The sequence below is a fragment of the Heterodontus francisci genome, chromosome 9 (genome assembly GCF_036365525.1).
Source record: "Heterodontus francisci isolate sHetFra1 chromosome 9, sHetFra1.hap1, whole genome shotgun sequence".
In the NCBI taxonomy this organism is placed as follows: Eukaryota; Metazoa; Chordata; class Chondrichthyes; order Heterodontiformes; family Heterodontidae; genus Heterodontus; species Heterodontus francisci.
Genome location: NC_090379.1, coordinates 112,467,319 through 112,490,299, shown reverse-complemented (window position 1 = coordinate 112,490,299; position 22,981 = coordinate 112,467,319). Strand labels below are relative to the sequence as shown.

Genomic DNA, 22,981 nt, shown 5'->3' with positions numbered 1-22,981 from the left:
AACTGCAAAAAAAAACCTCACAGAACAATTACAGATTCTGACCTTTCAAGCCTGTGCTTGGAGCGGAGAAACAACAGGCAGTTACAAGATATTACTGTGGGATTCATTCGATGTGATGAGAAGGGTTACATGAGCACTTGGTTTAAGTGTGATCCATTCCTTTAATATACTGGCACTGCTGGAGTGTTCCATGCTTCTACCACCCATTTTGTGAAGAAATATTTCCTAGCTTCTCTCCTGAATGATCTGGCTCTGATTTTATGGTTAAATCCCCTCGTTCGCGATCTCAACAACAGAAAAGGTTTCTCTCCATCTATCCTATCAATTCCCTTCAGACGCCTAAATCAAATAGATCAGATTGCCCTTCAACTTTCCATCTTCCAGGAAATACAAACCTAGTTATGAAGTCGAACATTCCAACAACAGCCTGTGACGCTGCCTTGAATATTTTCTGAATCTGTGAACAAGTATTTCCTTTCACAACTCTGACCCACATTGTCTTTGAATTACTGCTGCTAATTTATTTACCAAAATGCATCATCAGATCCCAGAATGTTGCTCAGCTCCTAACTCCTGCACTTACCCCAGCACAGAAAGTCAGTTATAGACATCAGGTCTATAACTAAAAGAGTTGTAGCAAGCAGAATTCCTGCTCCTGACTGAGGTTCAGCATTCCCCATGAAAAGTATAAATCAGACTCAGCTGTAATGTTCCCAACAATTCAATAGATTGTTAAAACTCGCTAACCAGGCCCACACAAACAATGCCCACTTGGGCATGGTAGCGCAAGGCTCCTGTCACCTATCAAACTGAAACCAAGCAAGTCAATGCTTCGAGAGAGGCAGAAAAATGGAATGCTGCATCACAGGAGCTCCCAAGTGCAGCACAGACATTCTTGTCCTTGTGATAGCATGCATTCACAATTCTAGATGTCCCATTACAGAATACCTACATGATGCATCAGCGGAGAGAAAATGGTCTGAACTAGTAATCGAGGCCCAGGCATTAGCCTTGGTACGCTGGTTCAAATCCCACCAAGGCAGCTAGCTAAATTTAATTATTAATAAAAATCTGAAATTGAAAGCTAGTTTCATGGCAACATTAGCGAGACCATCAATTGCCATTAAAAACCCATCTGGTTCACTAATGCCCTTTAGGGAATGAAATCCACCATCCCTATCTGGTCTGGCCAACATGTGACTCCAGACCCACAGCAATGTAGTTGATTTTAACTGCTCTCTGAAATGGCCTAGCAAGCCAGTCAGTTGTCAAATGCAGTTAGGGATGGGTAACAAATGTTGGCCTTGCCACGACAACCACACATCCCATGAAAAGTTTAGTTTAGTGATACAGCACTGAAACAGGCACTTCGGCCCACCGAGTCTGTGCCAACCATCAACCACCCATTTATACTAATCCTACACTAATCCCATATTCCTACCACATTCCCACCTGTCCCTATATTTCCCTACCACCTACCTATACTAGGGGCAATTTATAATGGCCAATTTACCTACCAACCTGCAAGTCTTTTGGCTTGTGGGAGGAAACCGGAGCACCCGGAGAAAACCCACGCAGACACAGGGAGAACTTGCAAACTCCACACAGGCAGTACCCAGAATTGAACTCGGGTCGCTGGAGCTGTGAGGCTGCGGTGCTAACCACTGCGCCGCCCAAACATCCCACTGGCAGCGGTGGGATTTGAACCCACGCCTCCGAAGAGACGGGAGCCTAAATCCAGCGCCTTAGACCGCTAGGCCACGCTACCGATCTAAAAAGAATAACAAAAAACCTGACGAGCCATGTTCAGGAGGACTCGCCCTTCTCAGGGAAAAGGTGATATGGAAAACTTTTTAAAAAAATTTTTGTGATCTATTAGTTTCAAACAGATTTCAACACATGAAAATGAATCTGTAAAAGAAACCACCAGTAACCCCTATAGGTTGTGTATCTCCGACTCACTGCTAAAAAAGGGTCATGCACGAGAATGAGTCATCTTCTGCACATTGAAGCGATGCACGGTTCACATTAAGTCATGCCCTTCATCCTCCAGAGTTAAGGCAATCCATCCATCACTGACAACCCGATAGGTGCAAAATAACTGGGCAAAAATTTACTGGATGTCACACTGCACTAACAACCTTCCCTATTTCAAGTGTGAAACCTTCCTGGTAGGTTAGGTATTACCTAGTTTGGAGCCCTGCATTCAACTCAGAAGAACTCTTGAGGATTGGTTATTACAGCATGTAACAAAGAGTGAGTGAAGATATCTACAATGTTGTGTCAGGTAAAAAAAAATGTGCAGCTTTATAATCTATTTCTAACAGCCTGAAGAGCTTGCCCCGTCCAAGATATGATAGATTTAAAAAGACAGCAATTATGTTCACAGATCCATGTAAATTTAAGTTTCAAACCAGCCCCAGAGGTGTGCAGGACGTCACCTAAACATGCTAGTTTTTCCTCTTTTACATTAAGACTCCAGGTGATTTCTACTGGCCCTTGGATAATGGCGTGGACAGGGCATCATGAGCATGAATTGTTTCACGTGTTATATCACCAAAGTGCAGTCAGCCAAGCTGACAGCACTGCTAATTTTTTTCCCCACTTTTTTCAGAAAAAGATAGTGAGAAGGAAGATTTGATTCAGGGTTTAAAACTAACTGAAATACTGGAACAGAACAAATGTAGCATTAAAATCAGGACACAGAACAATGAAGCTGAGCCAGGAGAGCTGAAAACAAAAGGTAAGCAAATTTTAAGAGTTGCTCCGAGTACAGAACAAACTGCCCCAAAGTGCACAATGAAGAGAAACCTAAAACTAAATGAAGAACTACTTATATTTATACTCTGCCTTTAGTGTAAAAAGCATTTCAAGGCTGTTCACAGGAGGTGAATGCTGATCATGGAAAGGAGTGTTGAGAAGGGATGATTAAAAGTTTGGCCAAATAGATGGCCTTTGAGGTGTCTTTTTTTTTAAAAAAAGGAAACACAGAGTGCAGGGGGTGTTCAGGGCACCACCACATCTCACAAGAACATCCCAGAATACTTCAGGTGAATTTATTGTTGCAAAATGCAAGGTATGATAGTGCAATGGTTATGGTACTAGCAATCTAGAAGAAGTGAGCTCAAGTTGCACCTTGAATATAATAAATCCAGCCATTTTTGGGCTGGCACAAGAAAATGACCATGAAAGCTGCTAGACTGTCATCAAATTCCAGCTTTGAGGAAAGGACTCTGCCAGTCTGGCCTAAACAGGACTCCATTCCACACTATGAGTAAGACACTCAGTTGCACAAATAATTGCTCCATCGGAAGATAACTGTGTTTCTTGTCCACTGCTAATTATCTTGTCAGCATTGCAAGAACAAAAAGAAAAAGTCAACGTTATGTAGGAAAACACAACAGCCATTTTACACAGAGTAAACTTGTACTTCAGCAATGACTGATGTATCATTTTTTTGGTGTTGGTTGAAGGAGCAATACTGGGACAATTTACTGCTCTTCAAGCAGTGGCATAGGATCTTTAACATATTAACTCAACCAGGTAGACAGGGCTTCAGTTTATACTCTGTTTCGATAGAGGGTACTTTAAAAAAGAAAGCACTTCCTCAGTCATGCACACAAGTGACAGTTTGGATTATATGCTTAAGTCCTTGAACCTTGTACCCACAACCTTTGGACTCAGGCAGCAGAGCCACTAAATAAGCTAGACTGAAAAAGACTCTGATGCAATAGTTTCTGTTCCTGTTCCTATCCCTTGTTCATTGCAGGTGTTTTCTGATGTTTCCACTTAATCTTTAAAAAATGGTCAGCACTACTTTTATTTGACAAGTTATGTATTTCTATATTCATCCAGCTGCACAGTGTACCTACTTTGCAAATCAGACACACACTGGCAAAAAGGGACTCATGTGGCTTACATTTTAACAATTGACCTGGCTGGACAGGGAAGGTGGTACAAAGAGGGGGGACCCCTCCAAGGCTCCTGCTACTAATCACTAACCACTGCTACAAAGTGCATAGGTGTGCGTACCAAGTGTGAAATCTCCTCCTATCACTGTTTAAGCTCACATATGAGGAATGGGTGAAGGGCTGCTGGTACACTAGGGACAGACCGTTTGCCATGAGACAGGATGGAGCAAAGTCAGGAAAAATAAGCTGGTCACAAATGGTTTGTAAGAGAATGCTGCTGACACGAGGGGAGATTGGCACCGAGCCTGAGCGCAAGGGAATTCTTAGCGGAGATACAGTGGAGACACAGAGCTGGCAAAAAAGGACTTCAGGTGCAATACATTACCCTAAAGGGCTTCAGGCAGTTATATGTGATGTTGAAATACTTTACTGAGATCTGAGGACATTGAACTGGAAGCGTTCAGCAACTGTTGTTCAGTGACCGGTTGAAATGAACTAATGTGGAAATCAATTATAATCCGAAGTCCACTGCCCTTTGCGCACTTCTCGGACAACCAATTCCAGATTTTCCCTGCACTCTCCTACATGGACTCAGGCTATCACGAAAAATATACTGGATCACAGTACTGGCCTCTCGCCATCAATGCTGCACAGCCAAAAGCTTACTGTACCTAAATTCAGCATTCGCCACGCCTGCAGCCAAACGCTGCATGCAACATCACTTTAAACTGTTTACAGAGACACTGTCTGTTTGCTGTATGTATTGCATATCTGACTTCCACTGATCTACAGAAAATAAATGTGCGAACCCAACAAAAGTAGACTCAAGACAATTTCCTATAAAGTCTCAATTCATTATTTACTTACAACACCAACATAATAGGCTTACTTAACTCACTCATGGTATGAATACCATTATCTGTTACCATTAACAACCAATTCATTACTATTTCCCAGCAGAAGGTCTTTTAAAACTTGATATTTTTAAATTTACATAAATTGTCAGCTAATATGGCTTACAGTAATGAAGTCTCATTTTTTGCCAATTGTTTGAGCATGGTGCAAGAAATTTAAACATGCCCTGTTTAGAAGACAATGCTAATTAAAGGCCTGCCCGGGTATAAAATTAAAACCTGACCCCGGCCCAATCCGACCGCAGCCAAACCAAACCCAACTGGAGCCTGAGTCCTTAAATTTTTTTTCATGCCCAACCCGACCTGAATATATCAAACATGCTATTAAAACAGAAAAAAATCGCATCAAAACGTAGATTAAAAAGAAAACAATACAAAACAAAACAGTACAGTCCAGCCCAACCCGACCCGAGCCCGAATGCTGGACACAGAATACAGACCCGACCCCACTCGAACCAGACACATGTAGTCAGGTTTGGTCGGGTTCGGATTGGGTAGCCAGGCTTCAACAACAATACTAAAATGATCTGTCTGCCACCCCAGCATGCCTTACACCATCTGCTCATCAAGCCAGTGGGCACACACTAGTCTCTCTCCATCTCTGCTAGGCTTTACTCTTACGGCATGTGATGCATGCCAGTGTTCCCTCTCAGTTTTTAGGAACGTGCCTGACCTCTGCTCAGTACCTCAACTAGTGACAACAAGGAACCTACTAAATGGGGCACTTGCAGCAAAACTTGCGCTGACTCGAATGGTATGAGTAGTGCTGGCTAGCACAGGCGGTGTCTTATTATACAGGTGCTCCAGTGCAGAACACCTGTTGGCAGCCATAACTGCAGCGGGAAAACGAGACGGTTTGCGATCCTTAGGCTTTGGCTTGCAGCACTGCTGGTCTGTATTACAGGCAACAACACTTTCAGAAGCTTGAGACTCGGTTGCTTGGCTGTACCTTTAGCTGGGGATTGGTATCTGCTCAGGAGGCCTCAACTGAAAGGGCTCATCAACTTCAAACATGAGCTCACATGCGCAGCTGAACTTCACTACCTGTTACAGATGAAAATATCCTCTGGTTCTGAGGAAGGGTCACAAGATGTGAAACTTTCCTTTCTCCACAGATACTGTGACATGCTTAATGTATCGAGCATTTTCTGATTTTATGTCTGATTTGGGGTATCTGCATTTCAATTTGGATGCAAGTTGTTTGAGTTAAATGGAACTTAAACATTGCAGCTGCTTGTGAGATACCTAAAAAAAAATTAGTCATGTAATAGAGTCATAGAGTGATACAGCACTGAAACAGGCCCTTCGGCCCACCGAATCTGTGCCGACCATCAACCACCCATTTATACTAATCCTACATTAATCCCATATTCCCTACCACATCCCCACCTTCCCTCAATTCTCCTACCACCTACCTACACTAGGGGCAATTTACAATGGCCAATTTACCTATCAACCTGCAAGTCTTTGGCTGTGGGAGGAAACCGGAGCACCCGGTGGAAACCCACGTGGTCACAGGGAGAACTTGCAAATTCTGCACAGGCAGTACCCAGAACCGAACCCGGGTTGCTGGAGCTGTGAGGCTGCGGTGCTAACTACTGCGCCACTGTGCCGCCCAAATGTTTTGTTTTCTTCCCAGTATTTTTCATTATCTTGCGTTACCCATTCTACGCCAGCTGATGGGACAGGCAACCCTGTTGCTGAAGGCCTCAGCCACCTGGCGGTCTGACCCAGTCATCTGTCTCTCCAGTTCTCCTGGTCAACAGCTGGCTTAACTGTGACATTTAACAGGGTGAAGTAGGGATGGTTACAAGCTGTGTCGCTGGTAGTGGGAGAGTGCTGACAATCTTAGATATCGGAGTGCCACAAAAGTGTATCGTACAACTTCAAATGCCTGATTTTGTTTATTGCTTCAGCGTGCAAAATACACCCAGTGGCAGCAGTGCCCAGGCTAAGCCTGGGCGTTCCAGTGTACATACACTCCACATCTTGCATGCCCACTGGCTTGATGAGCAGACGGTGTAGGGACATACTGGAGTGGCAGGCAAGATCATTTTAGTATTGTAGTTGTCTTCTAAACAAGGAACTATTTAACAACACTTTCATGTTTAAACATCTCCCATCAATTTGTCAATACTTCCCTTATTGAAACATACCCCTTGATTCACTTTCACTTTGACGTTTATACATTGCCTTTAAATTTACAAGAACACATTAGACACCCAAATACATGAAGGTCCCAGGTTTGATCCTCGGTCTGTGCTAACTGATTTCAGTTGGAGAAATGTTTGGGATGATACAATTGGCCTCAGCGCCTACTGGCCAGGAAGAAGTCAAAGATGCATGGTCAATAACCAATGAGTCGATTGTAAAGTGTGCAAGGGTAGAAACAAGACTGGTCTTGGCTCTTATGCCCTCCTCATTGAGTCGCCGCCCAATATTATTTGGCTTCTTCCTGGATTAGGTACCAGCAGGCTGCTGGGAACCAACTTAGCAACATGAAGCAAGGAGTGGAGAATAATGGTAAAACATTTCACTAACACATGGGATTAGAATCCCACAGGACAATCTAATTTGTGTATCATATTTCAGATGCACACCAGCAGGTGCAGTATCACAGCTACTGGAAAGTGAACAAAACCACACTGAGACCCATAGTTGATACACCAGTACATCAGGTGTGAAATGTAATGCTATTTTACCAATCACATTCTTCTGATACATTATTGGCTTTTTACAGTGAAATAGACATGATTATATCAGGCAGAATGTTCCATTTCTTAGATTTACACGCATCCCTCACATCATGAGGCCATCAAACCTCACAATCAATAAAAATCTGAAAAACAATTAGACCTTCCAATTTTTTTTTTATTTAAAAAGGAGGCTGCCTCAATGACTCAGTAACTACTCTACCACATGCAGTATTCTAGGAACTTAAAGGCCAGCAATGATCCTGGTGTTGAATTAGCTATCACCTGAGGTACTGCTGTGGCTGCTACAACTGGACCTGGGCAAGGAGAAAGGTTGCCATGGTTCTTGCTTCTCACTGTGGTCAATACCAAACAGCCTGTGTACATATGTATATTAGGGGAGAACAGATTCAGACTCAGCTGTAATGACCCACACATTGACATTGAACAATTCTCCATGTGGAATATGTTCCACCACATAATCAGATTATATCTGATCTGTATCTCAACTCTTTTAACCTTCCTTTGGTTCTTATATCCCAATATCCCTACCCACCAAATATCTATTGATCTCAGTCTTGAAAGCTCCAACTGACGCTCAGCATCCACAGCCTTTTGGGGTGTAGGGGGGCGGGGGGGGGGGGGGGGGGGGGTGGATAAGAGTTCCAGATTTTCACTACCCTGTGTGTGAAAGTGTTTCATGATTTCACTCGTAAATGACCTAGCTCTAATTTTAAGATCCTGCCCCCTTGTTCCAATTTCCCCCTCCAGGGAAATAGTTTCTCTGTAGCTAGCCAGTGAATCCCTTTATTACTTTCAACACCTCGATTCGGTCACCCCCCAACTTCTAAACTCAAGGAAATACAAATCATCTGACCTCAATTTAACCCTTTCAGTGTTGATATCATTCTGGTGAATATGCTATAAACATGCATATGTGCCCATTCAAGAGGGTACTTCAAGATCATTGTATCTTTCTTGAGGTTCAATGGCCAAAACTGAATGCAGCATTCCAGGTGGGGTCCAACCAGGGCTCTATACAGCTAAAGCATAATTTCCTCACACGTAAGTCAATCCCTTTGAAATAAAGACCAACATGCCATAAGCCTTTTTGATTACTTTTTGCGCCTCAGCATGAGCTTTTAGTGAGTTGTGTACATGGACACCCAAACTCCTTTGTTCCTCCACAACTTGGAGTCTGACACCAGTAAGAAAATATTGATTTGTCTCTGATCAAAAGTGATCACTTCCTATGTTGAACTCCATCTGCTAGTTTTGCCCACTCACTCAGTCTGCCTATGGTTCTTTATAAATTCCTGCTCCCAAATCACTGTGCTTCCCAACTTAGTGTGATCTGCAAACTTAGATATACAACTCTCTATTTTCAAGGATGCTTGCAAGAGTGACATGAAGGCCCTAAATGTTGACTACCACACCTGAAAGTCACTAGCTAGTAAAAGAGGGAAATGGTGACACATCCTGTGAACTGGCTTGCACCACTATGACAACCAGTAACTACAGCAGCTTGGTAACAGGCGCCAGTGCCAAAAACAACACTCAATGTCACTTGGTAGTTTCATGTGCAGCACTTGTGGCAGAACCTGCCTCACAAGAATTGGCCTTCACAGCCATCAGCAAAGTTGCACTGAGAAGATACCCCACCTAAATGGATTATTTGTTGTATGTCCATCATCTTTCGTAGATGGAAGGATGCCAACCAATCATTCCTTCATCCAAGACCACTTGTCACATCCCACTAATCAGAAAACATTATCTTTATCCTTATTCTCTGGCTTTACCTGCCAGCCAATTACAAACCCACAGCACCCATGCAATTTTATTTTGCTAATAACCTCTAGTGCCATACCTTATCAAATGGCTTCTGGAATTCATTTAGACAACATCAACAGATACTAACATGATCTATCATGTTAGTGCCATCTTCAAAAAATTCAATTGATTAGTGAGACCTGACCATCCCTTCACAAATCCATACTGACTCTTTGATCAGCTCATGCTTGTTCAAGTGCTTAATTGCTCTCTGACGAGGATTCCAGTAACTTCCCCAAACTGACAGGACTGGTGCTTTCTGCGTCTTCCTCTCATTCTTAAATAATAAAGGAACATTTGCAATTTTCCACTCCAAAAAGGTACAATCCCTGCATCTGGAGCATTTTGGAAAATTATGACTAATGCACCTGCAATTCCCTCATCTATTCCTTGCAATACCCTGGGGCAAACTCATCAGGACCTAGAAATTTGTCTACCTTAAACCCCATTATTTTCACCATTACTTTTCCCCTTAAAGCATTAAATCCACAAAATTCCTCCCAGTGATTTATTTTGGGGTTCCCTTGAACTTGCTGGTATATTGTCCTCTCCATTCACTTTGAAGACAGATACAAAGTACTCATTTAACAAGTCTGCCATTTGCTTATCAATTAGTCTTGTCAGCATCCATCTTTAATGGGCCCATTCATAGAACAATACAGCATAGATTGTTGGATCCATCGTGCCTGTGCTGGCTTTTGAAAGACTTATCCAATTAGTCCCACTCCTATGCTCTTTCCCATAGCCAACTTTTCCCCTTCAAGTATTTATCCAGTTGCATTTTCTAAGTTATATTAGTTCTTCCACTACCCTTTCAGAGAGTGCACTCCAGACCATAACAACTTGTACAAAACAAAAACTATTCTCCTCCCTGGTTCTTTTGCCAATTACCTCAAGTACGAACATATGAATTACGAGCAGGAATAGGTCACTCGGTCCCTTGAGCCTGCTCCGCCATTCAATAAGAACATGGCTGATCTGACTGTAATCTCAACTCCCGCCTACCCCCGAAAACCTTTCGCCCCCTTGCTTGTCAAGAATCTATCTACCTCTGCCTTAAAAATATTCAAAGACACTGTTTCCACTGTCTTTTGAGGAAGACAGTTCCAAAGACTCCCGATCCTCAGAGAAAAGATTTCTCCTCATCTCTGTCTTAATTGGGCGACCCCTAGTTCTAGATTCTCTCACAAGGAAAAACATCCTTCCCACATTCACTCTGTCAAGACCCCTCAGGATCTTATACGTTTCAATCAAGTCACTTCTTACTCTTCTAAACTCCAGCGGATACAAACCTAGCCTGTCCAATATTTCCTCATAAGATAACCCGCTCACTCCAGGTATTAGTCTAGTAAATCTTCTCTGAAGTACTTCCAACACATTTATATTCTTCCTTAAATAAGACGACCAATACTGTACAAAGTACTCCAGATATGGTCTCACCAATACCCTGCATAACTGAAGCATAACCACCTTACTTTTGTATTCAATTCCCCTCACAATAAACAACATTCTATGAGCTTCCCGAATTACTTGCTGAACCTGCATACTAACATTTTGCGATTCATGCACTAGGACACCCAGATCCCTCTGCCTCTCAGAGCTCTGCAATCTCTCACCATTTAGATTAGGCGCTTCTTTTTTATTCTTCCTGTCAAAGTGGACAATTTCACATTTGCCCACATTATACTCCATTTGCCAGGTCTTTTCCCACTCACTTAATCTATCTATATCCCTTTGTAGCCTCCTTCTGTCCTTTTCACAACTTGCTTTCCTACCCATCTTTGTGTCATCAGCAAATTTAGCAACCAATTCTACGGTCCCTTCATCCAAGTCATTTATATAAATTGTAAAAAGTTGAGACCCCAGCACTGATCCCGGTGTCCTCTGGTTACTTATCCTTCCGCCACTGGAAACTGTTTCTCCTTATTTACTCTATCAAAACCATTCATGATTTTGAACAGCTCTCCTCTTGACCTTCACTGCTGAAAGAACACCTGTTTTTCCAGTCTCTCTCCATGACTAAAGTCTTTTAACCCAGCTACCATTCTACTAAATCTCCTCTGCATCCTCTCTAAGGCCAATCTGGACATTCTTCCTAAAGAAGGGGATGCAGAATGGATCAAAGAACAAAGAACAACACTCCAGCTGGCTTTTATTTTCTATGCCTTTTTTTATAAAGCCAATGCTCCCATATGCTTTAACAGCATAGAATCATAGAATGGTTACAGCACAGGATGTCTTTCGGCCTGACGTGTTTGCACTGGCTCCCTGAAGGAACAATTAACCTAGTGCCACACCCCGCCTTTTCCCCGTAGCCCTGCACATTTTTCTTTTCAGATAATAATTCAGTCCCCTCTTGAATGCCTCGATTGAACCTGCCTCCATCACACTCTCGGACAGTGCATTCCAGATGCTAACCAGTCACTGTGTGAAAAAGATTTCCTTCATGTCACCGTTGCTTCTTTTGCCGATTACCTTAAATCGGTGTCCTCTTGTTCTCAATCCTTCTATCAATGGAAACAGTTTCTCCCTATCTACTCTGTCCAGGCCCCTCAGAAGGTTGAATACCTCCATCAAATATCCTCTCAAAATTCTCTTCTCCAAGGATAACAGCCCCAACTTCTCCAATCAATTAATCTACCTAACTGAAGTTCCTCATCCCTGGAACCATTCTTGTGAACATTTCTGCACCCTCTCTAAAGCCTACAACATCTTTCCTAAAGTGTGGTGCCCAGAGCTGCATGCAAAACTCCAGTTGAGGCCAAACCAGTGTTTTACACAAGTTTAATATAATTTCCTTCCTTTTGTACTCCATGCCCCTATTGATAAAGCCTCGGATGCTGTATGCTTTATTAACCACTCTCTCAATTTGTCCTGCCACCTTCAAATGATTTATGCACATATACGTCCAGGTCCTTCTGCTCCTGCATGCCTTTTAGAATTGTACCCTTTATTTTATATTGTCTCTCCTCCTTCTTCCTATCAAAATGAATCACCTCACACTTCTCTGCATTAAATTTCATCGCCTACTTGTCTGCCCATTCCACCAAGCTGTTTATGTCCTTTTGAAGTTCTACACTATCCTCCTCACTGTTCACAATACTTCCAAGTTTTTTATCATAAGTAAATTTTGAAATTGTACCCTGTACACCTAGGTCTAGGTCATTAATATATTATAAGGAAGAGCAGGGGCTTAACACTGACCCCTGGGGATCTCTACTGTAAGCCTTCCTTCAGTTTGAAAAACAAATAACCACTACTCTCAGTTTCCTGACACTCAGCCAATTTTACATCCATATTGCTACTGCCCCTTTTATTCCATGGGCTCTAAACTTTGCTGACAAGCCTGTTATGTGGCATTTATCAAATGCCTTTTGAAAATATCAACTTGTCCTGCCACCTTCAAAGATTTGCATATGAAAATCTATATGTTTCTCCGTTTCTGCACCCCCTTAAAAACTGTACCATTTATGTTGCCTCTCCTCTTTCTACCAAAATTATTTATTTCATATTTCTCTGCATTAAATTTCGTCTACCATGTGTCCGCCTTATCACACTCAGCTTAATATATATATATATATATATATAAAACCTTCGCTGTTAGCTTTGATATCCCTTGCAATATTTTTCCCATACTTCCTTTTTACACCTATTACCTTCATTGTATCCCTTTGATGATTTAATACCCTCTTCTGTCTACCGGATTTCCACTTTGCCTTGCCTTTGTGTAAGTCTTTTCTTTTAGCTTGACATTGTCATTACCTCAGTTGTTAACCCCGGTTGCTTAACTACACAAGTGGAGACTATGCTTTTTAGAGGTCCTTCTGAAACTCTCAGCCATGCCTTTGTTAACCGTACTCAACTATCCAATGGAGCAGGCTCAAAGAGCCGAGTAGCCTACTCCTGCTCCTATTTAGTATGCTCTCCCGGCCAACCTTGCAAACTTGAGTTCACCCAAAACTCTACCTCTGTAATCTAACTCGCACCAAGCCCCGTTATATAAATCCCAAGTTATTGTTGTCATACATACTGGTTTTATCCACAGATTAGTTCAAGAAACCAGGAACACTCTAGATTTGATACCTGATCTGTGCTATGTTGCTGACCTGAGCTAAATTGGCCCTAGATTTGGAAGGAAAACAAATGAGGACAGGCTCCTGCTCCAAATAACTATCTAGTGACACCTGCAGAAAACATGTGCATATAGGCATCAGAATGTAAGACATGTCCCCCCAGCCACCTCCCTGTGGATCACTACATGGTCAGCTGAACTCATAATTCTTTCGGCTCAGACACTAGAGTGAACTTAATGTAGATTCAAATAGGGTGAGAATTTTTTTACTCTATACCCATAGTGCTACGATTGTAGGTCAAACTTTGCTTGAGATGTGAACTCAAGACCTCTTGCATATAATGAAAGACATTCTCAAGAATCCTATCGCTAGATGAGACAGTTACCCATACTTGATAAGGAGCAAAGCACAGGTATTTAAATCCTCACCCACCAGAAACATTAAAGTTTAGGCACTGGATAGGAGAGTTGGTTAGATACTATTCTTTAGGCATCAATAAATTGTGCCTCTAATGTAATAAAACATCCCAAGGCACTTCACAGGCGCATTATAAAACAAAATAGACACCAAAGCACATAAGGTGATTTTAGGTCAGATGACCAAAAGCTTGGTCAAAGTGATAGGTTATAAGGAGTGTCTTAAAGGAAGATAGAGAGGTAGAGAGGTGTAGGAAGCCTATTCCAGAGCTTAGGTCAAAGGCAACTGAAGGCGCAGCCTCCAGTGCTGGAGCGATTAAAATCAGGGACGCTCAAGAGGCCAGATTTAGAGCAGCGCAGATATCTCAGAGGGCTGTGCGGTTGGAAAAGATTACACAGGTAGGGAGGGCAAGTTCATAGAGGGATTTGAGAACAAGGATGAGAATTTTAAAATCAATACCGGAATGTAGGTCTGCGAACACAGGGATGATCGGGGAAAAGGACTTGGTGCAAGTTAAGACACATTCAGCAGAGCTTTGGATGACTTCAAGTTTACAGAGGGTAGAATATAGGAGACCAACCAGAAGTAGGTTGCAATACTCAAGTCTAGAGGTAACAAAGGCACGAACAAGGGTGCCAGCAGAAGATGGGCTGAGACAAGGCGACGTTGGAGAGGTGGAAATAGGCGGTCTTAGTGATGGCGCTACTATGAGGTCGAAAACTCATCTCAGGGTCAAATGTGACAAAGAGGAGGAAAACAGACAAGTTCAATATCAAACTGATGCCAGGGAAAGGGGTGGAATCCGTAGCTAGGGAAGAGTTTGGAGCAGGGACCGAAGACAATGGCTTCAGTCTCCTAATATCCTTGCATGTGTGCCAGATAGTGGATTCAAGCCCCATTCCATTTGAGCGTTGCAAAAGTGAAATTTGCCTCTGTTGGGGAAACAATACAAATATCTGCTGAGAGTATATATCCATCAGATCTCCAGTAGTTGCAGCACTTCAATGACTGACCAGCCAATTAAGAACACAAGATCAGAAATAGTATACTATAGAGCCCTCAAGCTTACTATGCCATTCAATACAAATCATGGCTGAGATTCAGCCTCAACTTCACTTTCCCACTCGCTCCCCATTATCCCTCAATTCCAAGACACCAAAAATCTGTCCATCTTAGCCTCAAATATATTCAATAATGGAGCGTCTACAACTCTCTGGGATAGAGAATTCCAAAGATTCACAATCTTCAGAGTGAAGAAGTTTCTCCTCATCTCAGTCCTAAATAACCGACCCCTTATCCTAAGTCTGTGCTCCCCCCTACACCCCCGTTCTACATTCCCCAACCAAGGTAAACAACCTCTCTGTGTCGACCCTGTCAAGCCCCTTCAGAATCTTGTATGTTTCAATGAGATCACCACTCATTCTTCACAACTCCAGAGAGTATAGGCCCAATTTAATCAGCACCTCTCATCATAGGACAACCCTCTCCTCCCAGGAACCAATCTAGTGAACCTTCACTGTACCACCTCCAAAGCAACCAGATCCCTCCTCAAAAATGGAGACCAAAACCGCACACAGTATTCCAGGTGTGGTCTCACCACAGCCCTGCACAATTATAAGAAGATATATTCTTGTACTCCAGTCGCCTTAAAATAAAGGCCAACGTGCCATTTCCCTTCCTAATTTCTTGCAGTACTTGCATGCTGACTTTCTGTGATCCTTGTCCAAGTACACACAGATCTGTCCGAATATCAACATTTAGAAGCTCCATGCCTTTGAAAAAATATTCTGCCATCCTGTTCTTACGACCAAAGTGAATAACCTCACGTCCCCACATTATACTCCCTCTGCCACCTTGTTATCCAGTCACCAAACCTGCCATTATCTCTCTGCAACCTTTGAGCCCTCCTTAGAACTTACTTTCCCACCTAGCTTTGTATCGTCAGCAAACTCAAATACATTACTCTCTCCCTCTTCGTCCAAGTGAGACGAAGCTGAGTGAGACCAGCACAGTTTAAAAGAGCAGCGGTGGCGGGAAGGAGCAAGACCAGCACAGTTTAAAAGAGCAGCGGCAGGAAGTAGCGAGACTGAGTGAGACCAGCGGCGGCGGGAAGGAGCAAGACTGAGTGCGACCAGCACAGGGAGCGGAGAACAGTCGGACCTGTGTGAAAGTAGTCCAAGTGCGCCAGAGTTTTGAAAAAAGGTCAACATTAACATCACAGGAAAGCTGCAAGGTGATTGGTTAGCGAGTAACAGCGGTTAGGGAATAACTCTAAATAGCTTGGTAAGTGACTAAAGTAAAGAGAAAGGTCTACAGTTCTTTTTTAATATTGTAGGTAGTTCTTTTTTTGGGAATCTAGGTTCCGAGTGCAAATAATCTAATTTTTGGGTAATTTAAGGGAGTAAAAAGAGTGAAAAAAGGTGACATCACAGGAAAACCAGAAGTTCACCAGTAACTGCTAATTTGAATTACCTATTCTAAGTTGATTTCAGATTAAAGGTGAATAGGAGAAATATTTTACAGATTAAAAATCTAAAGACAAGTCTAAAATTTAAAAAACAAATTAAAATCTAATTAAATAAAATAGAGATGCAGGGCCAGGCAATGTGGGATCTGCTGGACCCCATTGTGGACCTAGTGACCACATCTGTAGCAAGTGTTGGCTGCTCGAGGAACTCGGGCTTACAGTTGATGAGCTGGAGTCTGAGCTTCCGACACTGCGACACATCAGGGAGGGGGAAGAGTTACCTGGACACTGTTTCAGGAGACAATCACACCCCTTAGATTAACTACCCTGAATTCAGCCAGTGGTCAGGGACAGGAGGGTGTGACTATGAGTGAGGCAGGTAGAGGGATCCAGGAGGTAGTGCTGCAGGAGCCTCAGCCCTTGTCCCTGTCCAACAGGTTCGAGATTCTTGCTCCCTGCGTGGACGAGAGCAGGGACTATAGGGAGGATGAGCAAACTGACCATAGCACCGTGGCACAGGGAGCCATTCAAGTGGGGGGAGAAAAGAGAAATGTAGTCATAATCGGGGATAGTATAGTTAGGGGCATAGACACTGTTCTCTGTGGCCAGGATCGAGAGTCCCAAAGGCTCTGTTGCCTACCTGGTGCCAGGGTTCAGGATATCTCATCTGGGCTGCAGAGGAACTTGGAGTGGCAGGGGAAAGATCCAGTTGTCATGGTCCACGTAGGTAAACGATATAGGTAGAACGAGGATTGAGGTTCTGCTGAGGGAATATGAGCAGCTAAGGGCTAAGTTAAAAAGCAGAATCAAAAAGGTAATAATCTACAGATTACTACCTGAGCCACGAGCTAATTGGCACAGGGTCAATAAGATTAAAGAGGTAAATGCGTGGCTCAAAGATGGTGTGGGAGGAATGGGTTCGAATTTGTGGGACATTGGCACCAGTACTGGGGGAAGGAGGGAGCTGTTCCAATGGGACGGGCTCCACCTGAACCATGCTGGGACCAGAGTCTTGGCGAATCACATAACTAGGGCTGTAGATAGGGCTTTAAACTAAATTGTTGGGTGGGGGGGGGGGGGGGGGGGAGAGAAAAGAGAGGAGGGTTCAGTTGCATGGAAAATTAGGAAGTCTAAGCTAAAGGAGAAGGTAGGAGTGCAGGTTAGTGATGAGACTGATTGTTATCAGAATATAAACGGTAGGGACAGAACGTGTGAATGTCGTATTGCACCAAGGAATCGTACAAGAGTAGGGAAATTTGATAATAGAACAAACCTAAAGGCTTTGTATCTGAATGCATGAAGCATTCGGGATAAAATTAATGAGTTAACAGTGCAAATAGAGATGAATGGGTATGATTCAGTGGCGATTACTGAAACCTGGTTGCAGGGAAACCAGGTTTGGAAATTGAATACCCAAGGGTACTCAGTATTTTGGAAGGATAGGCAGGAAGGAAAAGGAGGTTGTTGGTAAAGAAAGAGATCAGTGCTGTAGTGAGAAATGATAAAGGCACAGGAGATCAAGATGTAGAATCAGTCTGGGTAGAAATAAGAAATAGCAAGGGAAAGACGATCCTGGTGGGAGTAATCTATAGGTCCCAAACAGTAGTTCCGCACTGGGGCACAGTATAAAACAGGAAATACTGGGAGCTTGTAAGGAAGTTACAGCAATCATCATGGGTGATTTTAATATGCATACAGACTGGATTAATCACCTTGGCAAGGAGAGCCTCGAGGGAGAGTTCATTGAATGTATTAGAGATTGTTTTTTGGAACAATATGTTGTGGAACCATCCAGGGAGCAGGCGATTCTAGATTTGGTATTGTGTAATGAGGTGGGATTAATTAATGATCTCATAGTTAAGGATCCTCTAGGGAAGAGTGATCATAGAATGCTAGAATTTCAAATTCAGTTTGAGGGCAAGAAACTGGAGTCCCACACGAGAGTTCTGGAGTTAAACAAAGGTAATTACATAGGCATGAGGACAGATTTGGCCCTAGTGGACTGGGCAGGAAGACTAAAAGGTAGGACAGTTGATGAGCCAGTGGCAGATGTTTGAGAAGATATTCAAATCCTCCCAACTAAAATATATTCCCGAGAGGAAAAAAGATTGCAAGAGGGGGAAAAACATCCATGGCTGAGCAAGGATGTTAAGGGTAACAAAGACAAAAACTAAGACATACCATATTGCAAAGGCTAGTGGCAGGCTGGAAGATTGGGAAACTAGGGTCAACAAAAGATTACTAAAAACTTATAAAAAGAGCAAAGGTAAATTATGACAGAAAACTAGCGCAAAATATAAAAACATATAAGAAAAGCTTCTATAAGTATCTAAAAGGGAAGAGAGTATCTAAAGTTGGTCCCTTGGAGGATGAGACTGGGGAGTTAATGATGAGGAACACAGAAATGGCAGAGACACTAAATCAGTATTTTGCCTCAGTTTTCACAGTGGAGGACACTAGTACCAACCCAATAGTAACAAGTAATGCGGAAGTTATAGGAAGGGAGGAACTTAGAACAATCATCATCACTAGGGAAAAAGTACTGAGCAAATTATTGGGATTGAAGGCAGCCAAGTCCCCAGGGCCTGATGGCCTACATCTTAGGGTCTTAAAGGAAGTGGCAGCGGAGATAGTGGATCCATTGGTTATAATATTCCAAAATTTCCTGGATGCAGGAAACGTTCCAGTGGATTGGAAAAATGCTAATATAACGCCCTTATTCAAAAAAGGAGGGAGGCAGAAAGTAGGAAACTATAGACCAGTTAGTTTAGTATCTGTTGTTGGGAAATTGTTAGAATCCATTATTAAGGAAGTAATAACAGGACATTTAGAAAGTCAGAACACAATTTATCAGAGTCAGCATGGTTTTATGAAGGGTAAATCGTGTTTGGCTAATTTGCTTAGAGTTCTTTGAAGATGTAACAAGTAAAATGGATAATGGGGATCCTGTAGATGTAGTATATCTGGACTTCCAGAAGGCATTTGATAAGATGCCGCACAAAAAGGTTAATACACAAGGTAAGATCACATGGGGTTAGGGACAATTTATTAGCTTGGATAGAGGATTGGCTAACCAACAGAAAACAGAGACGGGATAAATGGGTCTTTTTCTGGTTGGCAAGATGTAATAGTGGGGCGCCACAGGGGTCGGTCCTCAGGCCCCAACTATTTACAATCTATATAAATGACTCGGATGCAGGGACAGAAGGTACTATAGCCAAATTTGCAGATGACACTAAAATAGGTGGGACAGTAAGTTGCAATAAAGAAATAATAAATTTACAAATGGATATGGATAGGTTAGGTGAATGGACCAAAATTTGACAGATGGAGTTTAACGTGGATAAGTGTGAGGTTATCCATTTTGGTCGGAAGAATAGAAAGGCAGATTATCTAAATGGAGAGAAACTTCAGAGTGCTTCGGTGCAGAGGGATCTGGGAGTCCTCGTGCATGAATTGCAGAAAACTAATATGCAGGTGCAGCAGGTAATAAGGAAGGCAAATGGAATTTTGGCATTTATTGCTAAAGGAATAGAGTATAAAAGTAGGGAAGCGTTGCTGCAACTGTACAAGGTATTAGTGAGACCGCACCTGGAGTACGGAGTACAGTTTTGGTCCCCTCACTTGAGGAGGGATGTAGCTGCATTGGAGACAGTTCAGAAGAGGTTCACTAGATTGATTCCTGAGATGAAGGGTTTGTCTTGTGAAGAGAGATTGAGCAGTTTAGGCCTTTACTCTCGAGAGTTTAGAAGAATGAGAGGAGATCTAATTGAGGTATACAAGATGATTAAGGGGATTGACAAAGTAGACGTAGAAAGGACGTTTCCTCTGGTGGGGCAATCTGGAACAAGAGGTCATTGTTTTAAATCTGCTACCACTTAACCTAAAACTGAGATGAGGAGAAATGACTTCTCTCAAAGGGTCGTGAGTCTGTGGAATTCACTACCCCAGAGTGCGGTGGATGCCGGGACATTGAGTAAATTTGAGGGGATAGACAGATTTTTAATTAGTAAAGGGTTGAAGGGTTATGGTGAACGGGCAGAAACGAGGAGTTGAGGTCGAGATGCGATCAGCCATGATCGTATTGAATGGTGGAGCAGGCTCGAGGGGCTGAATTGCCTACTCCTGCTCCTAGTTCTGATGTTCTTACAAGTTCTCCCTGTGACCTCGTGGGTTTCCGCCGGGTGCTCCGGTTTCCTCCCACAGCCAAAGACTTGCAGGTTGATAGGTAAATTGGCCATTGTAAAGGGGAATTGAGGGAAGGTGGGGATGTGGTAGGAACATGGGATTAATGTAGGATTAGTACAAATGGGTTGTTGATGGTCGGCACAGACTCGGAGGGCCGAAGGGCCTGTTTCAGTGCTGTATCTCTAAATAAATAAATAAATGCAAGTCATTAATACAGATCGTAAGTAGCTGAGGCCCCAGCACTGATCCTTGCAGCACTCCACTAGTTATAGTCTACCAACTTGAAAATGCCCCATTTATCCCTACTCTGTTTCCTGTCCACTAACCAATCCTCTATCCATGCTATTATATTGCCCCCAACTCCATGTGCACTGATCATGTGTATCAACCTTTTGTGTGGCACCTTATCAAATGCCTTTTGGAAATCCAAGAATACTACATCTACTGGTTCCCTTTTACCTACCCAACTAGCTACATCCTCAAAAACACGAATCAATTTTTCAAACACGATTTCCCTCTCGTAAAACCATGCTGATTTTGTCTGATCATACTATGATTTCCTAAATGCGTAGTTAAGACTTCCTTAATAATAGATTCCAGCATTTTCCCAATGACTGATATCAGGCTAATCGGCCTGTAGTTCCCTGTTTTCTCTCTCCCTCCTTTCTTGAAGAGCAATGTTACATTTGCTAACTTCCAATCTGGTGTTCAAGAATGGACAGAATTTTGGAAAATCATAACCAGTGTATCCAATATCTCTGCAACTACCTCATTTAGAACCCAAGGATTAGGCCATCAGGTCCTGGGGATTTGTCAGCTTTCAGTCCCTTAAGTTTCCCCGTTACTTTTTCTTTGCTGATATCAATTACCTTAAGTTCTGCACTCTTATTAGCCCGCTGGTTACCCTCTATTGCTGGTATATAATGCTGTCTTAACAGTAGAAGACAGACAAAATATTTGTTCAACATCTCTGGCATTTCCTCGATCCCCATGACAATTTCTCCTGTCTCTGCCTCTAAGGGACCAATGTTTATTTTTGTTACTCGCCTTTTTATATTCTTGTAAAAGCTCTGACAAACAGTTTTTATATTTCTGGCCAGTTTACTCACATACTCCATGTTTTCTATCAACATTTTTGTGTGGCCCTTTGCTGATTTCTAAAACACTCCAAATCCTCAGGCTTACTACTGTTCTTTACAACAATATAAACTAAAGGCCTGCTTGGGTCTGCACATGAGACATGTCATCAGGTCCCATCGGGTTCGGGTCAGGCAGCAGGCCTTTGATATAAACCTCTTCTAATCTAATACTATCCTTAACTTCCCAGATGGATCCTTCTTGCTGAGTTTTTGTTTTTTTCAAATGGAATGTAGCTTTTGAATTGTTTCTTTAAATGTTTCCTACTGTTTATTTACCAACATACTTTTAGTCTCTTTATCCAGTCAACCTTAGCTAGCTCTCTCCCATACCTATGTAATTGGCTTTGGCTACATTTACGATTCTTGTTTGGGACTGGAAAATGTTGCTTTCAAACTTAATATGGAATCCAACTGTATTATGATCATATTTTCCCAGAGGATCTTTACTATGAGATTACTCATTAAGCCTGCCCCATTGCACAATGCTAAACCTAAAATAGCTTTGTCCCTTGTTGGTTCCAGGAAACTTGGAAAAGCATTCTACAAACTCATCTTCCAGACTGCCTTTGCCAATTTGATTTGCCCAGTCTATATAAAAAGATTAAAGTCCCCCACAATTATTACATTGCCTTTGTGACAAACTCCAAGTATTTCTTGCTTAATGCTCTGCTCAATAGTATAACTACTGCTAGAGGGCCTATAAACTACTCTCACCAGCGTCTTGACTCTTGTTATTCCTAATCTCCACCTGTACTGATTCTACTTCCTGATCTTCTGAACCAAGATTCTTTCTCACTACTGTCCTTATGTCATCCTTTACTATGAGGGCTACTCCCTTTCCATTCTATCTGTCTTTTTGAAATATTGTGTAGCTTGGAATATTTATTTCCCAACCTTGGTCACCTTGTAACCATGTCTGTGTAATGACTATTAGACACAAATCATTTATCTCTATTTGTACCACTGATCCAACCATCTTACTCCAGATGCTTTGCACATTCAGATAAAAAGCCTATAACTTTTTTTTACTGCTATCCTTTGCATGGACTTTATTCGCTGATTAAATTCTCTGTCCCTTCCTGTCCCACTCTGCTTGTCTTGACCCAAATCACTACACTGCTCTATTGCCTCAACCTTTCTCTTTAAACATCTCCCTTCACCTGAGCCCTCCCTCCCCACTCCCCTCCACCCCCACTTTTAGTTTAAGCCCTATCCACAGCACTAGTTACACGATTTGCCAGGACACTGATCCCAGTCCAGTTTAAGTGGAGCCCATCCTACTGCAACAGCTTCCTATTTCCCCAGAACTGGCGCCAGTGCCTCATGAATCAAAACCCCTTCTTCCCACA

At 42.5% G+C, this 22,981-nt stretch overlaps 1 protein-coding gene and 1 non-coding gene across 6 annotated transcripts in view; both read right to left on the bottom strand.

Moving 5' to 3' along the window:
• Positions 1-22,981, bottom strand: part of ino80 (INO80 complex ATPase subunit) — a 253,031-nt gene that overhangs the window by 220,564 nt on the left and 9,486 nt on the right. The window lies entirely within an intron of this gene.
• trnal-uag (transfer RNA leucine (anticodon UAG)) lies at positions 1,687-1,768 on the bottom strand. Its single transcript has one exon. It is a non-coding gene; the product is annotated as a tRNA-Leu (tRNA).